We start from the raw sequence: 8878 nt of genomic DNA on the forward strand, positions 1-8878 counted from the left end.
CAAGGATTTTCATATAGAAGTGTTCTAAGATTGTATCTGTGGATGCTATTATAAACAGAAGTAATTCTTTCAGCAAAACATAGGGAAAGAGTTGAAATCACTTAAAGTAAGCAACAGAAGAAATAATTACTAGCACTGGACATACAAAGCTGAAAATTATTTACAGGTGGCAGCTTCCTACTAAAAAACTCCATAGAAGCCACAAACTCTCCTCACTCCTTGTCCCAAACTTGCAGTAAGCCCTCAAAAAAAAAGAGAGGAAGATAAAGGGGGCCATATATAATTCTTTTAAACAATAAACACAGATACATGTAGGAAACTGGGGAAGCAAGAAAATAGATATTCAACACCCTCAACTCTCCCAAATTATGGAAGAAAATTGCTCAATTATAAGAAAAGAGTTTAAAATACAAATAAGCAACTTCTACAGAACACCACATACTTAGAAAAAGCCCCAAAATTTTAAAGAAATCTAGAGAAAAACAAAAAAAATCACATATAAAAGTAAATCAATTATCATCATAGCAGACTTCTCAGCACAAACGTTGAAAGCCAGTACAGCTGGGAGTGATGTATTTTAAGCCCTAAGAGAAAATAACCTCCAGCCCAGATTACTTACCCAGAAAAGCTGGTCTTCAAAATAGATTGAGCAATAAGGTATTTCCATGGAAAAGATGAGCTTAGAAGATGTATGAGTGCTAACCCAGCTCTAGAGAAAATACTCAAAAATATTCTCAACAGAAACAGTGAATTGTGAATAACTAAAAACACAGAAGAAACAAGCCATCGGATAAATAGCAACCAAAAAAATGAGGAAAACAAAAACATAGGATTCACCAACAGATAAAAAAGGCAATGATAGTAAGTAAGTAACGCTTCTCAGTAATCTCTCAATGTTATGACCTCAACTCTCCAATTAAGGCACAAACTGGCAGACTGAGTAAAAAAACAGAATCCAACAGTCTGCTGTATTCAAAGAACTCATCTAATCAAAAAAGATATTCACAGAGTAAAAATTAACAGATGAAAAACAACATTTCATGTACTAGAACCTGAAAACAAGCAGGGGTAGCAATTCTTATATTAGACATGGTAAACTTCAAGTTAAAACTAATTAGGAGACAAAGATGGTCACTACATGCTAGTTAGGGGAACAAACCAACAAGAAGATACAACATTGATAAACTTATATGAACCAAATATTGGGGCAACGATCTTCATAAACTAAAAACTAATGAAATTAAAAGATCAAATAAATACTATACAATCATAGTAGGGGATTTTAATCACCCACTTTCACAAAGAGATGATCAACTAAACCAAAACTATAAAAACATTTCATTGTTGGGCCACATCCTTGAAGGTATAGACTTACTAGATATATACAGAGTATTGCACATCAATGTCCACTAGCAGTGTCTTCTATCCAACATAGTAGTACTTCAAACATTAGCCAGACCAATTGGGCAAGAAAAAAATAAAAAGGGATGCATACAGGAAAAGAAGAACTCAAATCATTATTTGCAGATGGCATGTTACTGCACATGGAAGAAGACTTAAAGAACTCCACCAAAAACCTCTTCAAATTAAAAACAAACTTTAGCAGTGTAACAGGATACCAGATCAATGTACAAAAACAATTAGCCTTTGGTTTTTGTTTTTGTTTTGTTTTGTTTTGTTGGCGGAACTGGGGATTGAACTCAGGCCCTTGTGCTTGCCAGGCAAGCGCTTATTCTACTGAGCTATCTCCCCAGCCCCAGCCATTAGCATTTGTGTATACCTCCAACAATGAATGGAATTAGAAGAAAATTATGCAAATAATACCATTCTCAGTAGCTTCAAGGAAAATAAAATATTTAGGTTTTAACCTAACCAAAGAACTAAAAGACCACTACAAACAAAACTACAGTACTCTGATGAAAGGAGATTGAAGAGGACACCAAAACATGGAAAGATGTCCCTTGCTCCTGGGTAGGCAGAATCAATATTGTCAAACAGCCTTACTCCCAAAATGTTACACAGATTCAGTGTAGTCCAAATTGAAATGCTAATGGCATGCTTTACAGATTTGAGGGGAAAAAAATCCTAAGATTTATATGGAACCATAAGAGACCCAGAATAGCCAAAGCAGTTTGGGGCAACTAGAGCAAAGCAGGAGGCATAGCAATACCAGAGTTCAAGCTACACTATAGAGCAATAGTGATAAAGATGGCATGGTACTAGAATAAAAGCAGATGTGTGGATCAATGGAAGAGAACTGGGGATATAAAAACTTCCCCTGACACATTCAGCTGTTTGATCTTCAACAAATGAGTCAAAAGCTAACACTGGAGGAAAGACAGCCTATTGAATAGGTGTTAGTAAGAAAAGTAGTTATCTGTATGCAGAAGGTTGAAACTGGCCCCTTATCTCTCACCATATACTAAATTAAAATAAAAATGAATCAAAGATCTGGACATTAAAACAGAAACATTAAATATACTAGAAGATAAAATAGGCAAAATTCATGAAGACATAAGTTTAGGAAAGGGTTTTCTAACTAGAACCTCAACTTCACAGGAAACAACAGCAGTTCTAGGGCTGGCTAGATAACTCAGCAGATTAACTGCCTACTTTGGCAAGCGCAGGGTGCAAGGTTCAATCCCCAGCACCACATGCCACACCACCCTCAGGGCACACTGAGCCGGAGGAGTCTGGGTACAGCGGCGCTTGCCTGTAATCCCAACCCTGGGGAGGCTGAAAACAGGAAGATCATTATGAGCCCTGTTGTATGTTATGAGTTGATGCTGAAAGCGACGACGAGAAAATCGGATGAAATCCTTCAGAGGTTCCCTGAGATTAGTCTCTCTCCAAGTGAGCCCCAAGTCACAGAAACATTTCACATTTATTGAAGGCTAAAAGCAGGCTAAGGTATGTGCATAACTACTTTTGTGAACACAAACTACTCTCTCTATTGACTTGAGCATTTGCCTAACTCTAAATTTACACAATGCTAGCCATTAACATCCTGAGCGAGGGAGGAGACAAAAAACAGGGTGCCAGCAGGAGAAGCTGCTATCTGCAGCCTTGAATCCCAGCTTGCTGGAATTTACAAGAGAGACAACAGTTCTCCTTGAACTCTGTTTATTGCTCCCTGCTCCCTCCGGACATTAGGCTTTTGTCTCATCTCTATATTTCTATAAGTCCGAGCTACGTACATAGTGAGACCCTCTACCAGATACATAAATTAAAGAAAAGAAATAATAGCAAGCATTAAAAAATGGAGTGCATCAAGCTAAAAAGCTTCTGTACAGCAAAGTAGTTAATCACCAGAATAAAGAGACAGCTTAATTTTGCCTGCTTGTGTCTGGTAATCTGAATAACAATCTTTGAAGACAACAATATGCAATATAATCACCATTGTTGAATTCTTATCATCTTATTTTTTGAAATTCTGTATTGTTTCCAATTTTTAAATTCTTTTTAAAATAAAAAAGTCATCCCCCCAAAAATAAATCAAAAAATAAAAAGGATTTTGTTTTCTGAGAATAGGGGAAAATTTGCCAGCTACTCCTCAGATAGAGGACTAAATCTCTAGAATACACAAAGAGCTGAAAAAAGTTAATCTTCCTAAAATTAAAGATTTGGTCAATAAATGGATATGAAAGATGAATAGATACTTCATAGAGAAAAAAAATGCAAGTGGTCAATAAATATATCTCTGGCCATTAGAGGAATGCAAGTTAAAACAATGCCAAGACTCCATCTTCCACCTCCATTTCAGAAAAAGGCATTGGAGGCCAGGCACTGTGCCCCTGAGAGGGCAATATGTAAAGCTGTGAGTGAGAAGCCTATTCAGTGGAAACCTCAGAAGTTTGACAAATCCAGGAGTGTGGATGGTCTAAGGAAAGCAGCAAAAAGGGAGCAAAGTAGGCCTGATAAAAAAGCCATAGGAGCTAACAGCAGAAGTGCCACAGGGGTGGAGCCATGTAAGCCTTTTGGAGCTCACAACTCATTACAGGTTGCTTTGGATGGTCCACAGGGAATTACAGGACTTAACATTTGCCCTTTTAGACTTTGGGCTTGTTTTGGTCCCAATTGTTTGTATCCTGCTATGAATACCTTTTGGAATGGCAATGCTTATCTTGTGCCTTTGTTTTTCTTTTTTTTTTTTTTAATAGTAAGTTCTTTATTTTATTTTATTTTATTTTATTTTATTTTATTTATTTGTGTGTGTGCGTGCGTGTGTGGCCAGCTCAGCCCACCAGGGGGCGGGGCTGGCTGGCATGTGGTGCTGGGGGATTGAACTGTGGTCCCTGTGATTTGCTAAGCTTGTTCTAAGCAGGTGCTTTAGACCACTGAGCCATCTCACCAGCCCCTATCTTGTGCCTTTGAATGTTGGAAGTGTTTAACATTTCATTTGTAGAGGGGCTCACAGCTAAGAATGTGCCTTAGATGTTGGAGGCTTGGGCCTTGGACTTTTCAGCATTGGTGAAACTGTTAGGACTTTGGCACTCTTAGAGATGGACTAAAATGTCTTTTGCATAAATGGATATGCATAAGTCTTTGCAGAGCCAGGGACAACATGTCATGGTTCTAATGTTATACAATGTTCAAGTTGTAAAATATTTAAGCATGTCTATGTACCTGGAAATTGGCTTAAAGAAGTGTATGTCTAGTTGCCAAGTTGACAAGGGGTGGATTGTGGTAGTTGATACATTGTGTCAACTTGACTGAATTGGCTGCAGCAGCTGAGGGTGGAGTCCCAACCCTGCACGCAAGCAGAGCCCAACCTGGGGCACTGTTGGGCCAGCACTGGGGTGCGAATGGTTCAACCCTAGGGCCATGGGCTACCCAGAGTGACTCAGCACAAAAAGTTTATATAAAGGAATTGAGGAAGGCTTCCTGCCACCCTGCCCCGCTTCCTTGGAGAAGTCTCAGTCCTCAAAGGAGCTTGATCTTCGCAGCCATGCCACTTCAGAGGAGCTACAATCTGTTGTTTGCCTTGGAGCCAGTGGAATATAGACTGAGCCCTCCAGTAACTGTGAGCTAAATAAACCTTTCCTTCCTTCATTTTGAATGTAGGCTATTTGTCCCAGCAATGAGTAAAAAAGTAACCAAGACAATGTAATACAGAACACATTTTATAAGAGTATTTATAGTAGTCACCTAAAGAATCATATACAAAGAGTGCAGGAAATCTGTTTACATACTAAAGACCAAAGACATTAGGATCCAATTGAGGGCTGGATCCTAATGTCCTGCATGAGTCCAGCTGAAAACCTAGAGCTCATAACAATGCCTCCCACAAGTCCAGCTGGAGGCCTAGAGCCCACAACAAAGTCTCATGCAGGTCTACTTCACGGATCTGTGCTGGGAGGGCCAAAAGGTCAGCAGTGGAAGCTAGAAAGTCTATGCCAGCGGGATGAAGGATCTGTGCTAGCACCCTGAGGGATCTGCACTGGAGCCAGGAAGCAATGCTCAAGGTAAGAACCAGAGCTCCCCCAAAGGTACCACAGCTGTCCTAAGCAATAGTGAGGTCCCAAGCTCCTCTGAGGATAAGGAAAGATGAATTCCTATCAGGAAAGTCAACGTGATAAGCATTTCCAGGAGACTGAGATATGTACCATCTTCCCCTCCAGGGCCAGGAAGCTATGTTTAAAGTGAGGACCAAGAGAATCCCCCATCTCCCTTGGATTCTCTCCATGTCCTCAAAGATAATAAAGCCCCCCCTTTTTTCAAAAAATAAAGTGAGGACCAGAGCTCCCCCAAATGAACCACAGCTATTCTCAGTGAAAACAAGGGAGGTCCTGAGCTTCTCCTCTGATAAGAACAGCAGAGTTCACCAGGAAAGCCAGCATGACAAGGACCTCCAGCAGCTTCTCTTGTTGGAAGCTGGCTTAATCAACTCCATTTTGTAACAAGCTTTGTAACTTCCGTTTTGTAAAACCTTGATTTGTTTTGTAAACCCCCCACCTATGCCTTCCCTGAAGAACCTGACTGTGCAAATAAGAAAGTGTTTCTCATCTTTCTGAGAGAAGATAAGAAATGTTCCTCAACATTCTGCAAAATGAGTTAAACTCTCCTTCCTACAGGAATAAACAGAACACCTGAAAATGGATGAAACTATCATCAGATGTCCTTCTGACTACCAGAGCGAAAACAATGCCTAAGCCAAATAAGGACATATTCCTGTAGGATTTGCAAAATGTGACCTCATCAATAGGAACAAAGGTTAACCCTCAGTCATGACTAACTCAAAATAAGCTTTGTAAAATCCTCCCTCCTCCCCCTACTCTTGTGGTTTTTCCCTTTAAAAACTGTGTCTCACCTAGGCTAAGGGTGCACTCTTGTCAGTTTTCTGGGGAGAGTGTTGCCACTGAGCTCAGTTAATAAAGCGCTCCAAAATGTCCCTTTGGTGTCTATTAGTTTTGCAACATGCCACACTCTAAAAGCTTCCCTAACAGCCTCTCAACAACTTCTCCAGTTCTGCCTTTCAGACTGCTGGCAACAACCCTCAGCTGGGCCTCCCACACCTAGCACCATGTTATCTCAGTTCATCTGGGTGTATCAAGTTGACCACCAGTTGGCCATCCACCACACCCATTAGCAGCTAGATGGGAGGATTATCATACAGATGCAAGCATGCCAGTTGTCCTATGCTTGAAGTTGGAAAAGTAAGCAGTTGACCTAGGCAACAAAAAAGTGTCTCAATGGTTTAACACCACAAAGGTGTATTTCTCACCCACAGCACAGTCTAGGGCAAATGAAATTTCCTCCCTAAAGCAACTCAAGGATGCAGGCTGTTATGGTTTGTGTCTAGGTGTCCCTCCAAAATCTCTTGCAGTCATGAGGTAGCTTCTAGAGTTTATGATTAGCTTACAATCCAATGAGTTATGGGTGTGAGTACTGCTGGGATTATGGGTATGAGTGCCATACCTGCCTTGGGGCAGATAGCCTGAATGCAATATAAGAGAAGGAGAGAGGTTTGTTGTCTCTGCCTCTGTTGCTGCTGCTCCTTCTTTTTCGCTCTTGCTGTTTTGCTGTTTTCTGCTACATAAACTGCTGCCCTCTGCTATGTGCCATTCTGCTGTGGAGCCAGCCAAGTATGGACTGAAACCTCCACTAAGTGAGCTAAATAAGCCTTTCTTGGGCTGGTGAGATGGCTCAGCGGTCTAAAGCACCTACTTAGAACAAGCTTAGCAAAGCACAGGGACCACGGTTCAATCCCCCAGCACCACATGCCAGCCAGCCCCGCCCCCTGGTGGGCTGAGCTGGCCACACACACACACACATACACACACACACACACACACACACACACACACACACACACACACACACACATAAATAAATAAATAATTTTTTTTTTTAAAAAAAAGCCTTTCTTTCCTTAATTTTGGGTGCTGGGTATTTTCTCCCAGCAATGAGAGAAACATAACCAAGACACAGGCTCATCATCTTAGCTCTGCTGTCCACCAAGCTTTTTTCATTGAAATCTACAGGGTCCCTTCCTTCTGACTAGGTGAGGAACAAAAAGGAACAGTGAGAAGAAGCAAGTATGACAGTGAAGGACAGGAGATGTGCCACTTCAGAAGTAGTGGAAGCCAGAATTCAGTCACACTGCCTCCACCATCCTGCAAGTGGGGCCAGGAAATGAAGGCCCCTATGCCCACAATGGACATGGATCAGTGTCTATCTAGAAATGCCCCACACATAGATGAGTGGCATGCTCAGCTAACTGCCACCATTTCCGCAGTGAAATAAGAAGCAAAGTCAGAGCCAGCAAGATAGCTCAGTGGTCTAAAGCACCTGCTTAGGCAAGCTTAGGCAACCACAGGGACTGTGGTTCAATCCCTGGCACCACATACCATGCCAGCCCCGCCCTCAGGGCAGGCTGAGCCAGCCACAAAGAAGAAAGAAGAAGAAGAGCCATTGTCTGAAAATAGGAAGAGTCAAAATAAGAAAATAATGACTGTGGAGAAGTGGATATTGCACTGTTAAAGAAAATCTGGCAGAACATCAGGCTGTGCTGAAGATTCCTTTACAGTTATTTAAAGTTTTGATGTCAGATACACTTTCATGTCATAATGCGTTTGTTGTTTTCATTCTTTCCTACAGTCATACTCTGCCCCTCATGTGCAGGCACAGCATAGAATATGAGGAGAGAAAAATTTAATAGAGCTTATGGTTATGCCTGGTGAATAAAAGGGAAAGCGGAACAGGGAACTCAGGATATCAAAGGAATAATTATAAAGCTGAACTGGAGACATTAAACTCAGCAATAAGGGAAATGAAAATGATAAAAGAGGGCTGCCCGCGGCTCTGCTGCATCCTCAAGACACCTGCTCACCAACATGGCTGTCTCCAGTCAAGTAAACTCTGAGGAGAAATTTGGCTTCCTGGACCCTATCCATTTTACCACAAAGCAATCAGGTTCCAGCAGAAATGTAGGCCCTTTGCCAAACAGGCTAGCATGGCTACTCCAAGGCAACTGGAGGTGTCCCCAAGGCAACTGGAGGTGTCACAGAATGGCTGAAACCAGATTTTTTTTTTTTTGCTTCTATTTACAAACCATACTGGGAACATCCAAGGTTCCAGGCACAGAGCAGCTGAGGATATAAAGAAAACTGAGGCAATATTTGAAAAGCATTGTTCCAAGAATTCAGAATTGAGAAAAGTAGTACATAAGAATTAAATTTTTAAGCCCTTGCCTGGCAAGCGCAAGGGCCTGAATTCAATCCCTGGTTCTGCAAAAAAAAATTTAAAAAAAAAAAAAAGAACTAAATTTTTACTATTGTGAAATGTTAAAACATATATAGTACATAAAGGGATTAATGATTCAAATATCAAAGTTCACTGACAATGATAGAATCCACTATTTTCTTTCTTTCTTTCT

This window comes from Octodon degus, unplaced genomic scaffold (genome assembly GCF_000260255.1).
Source record: "Octodon degus isolate 3935 unplaced genomic scaffold, OctDeg1.0 scaffold00098, whole genome shotgun sequence".
In the NCBI taxonomy this organism is placed as follows: Eukaryota; Metazoa; Chordata; class Mammalia; order Rodentia; family Octodontidae; genus Octodon; species Octodon degus.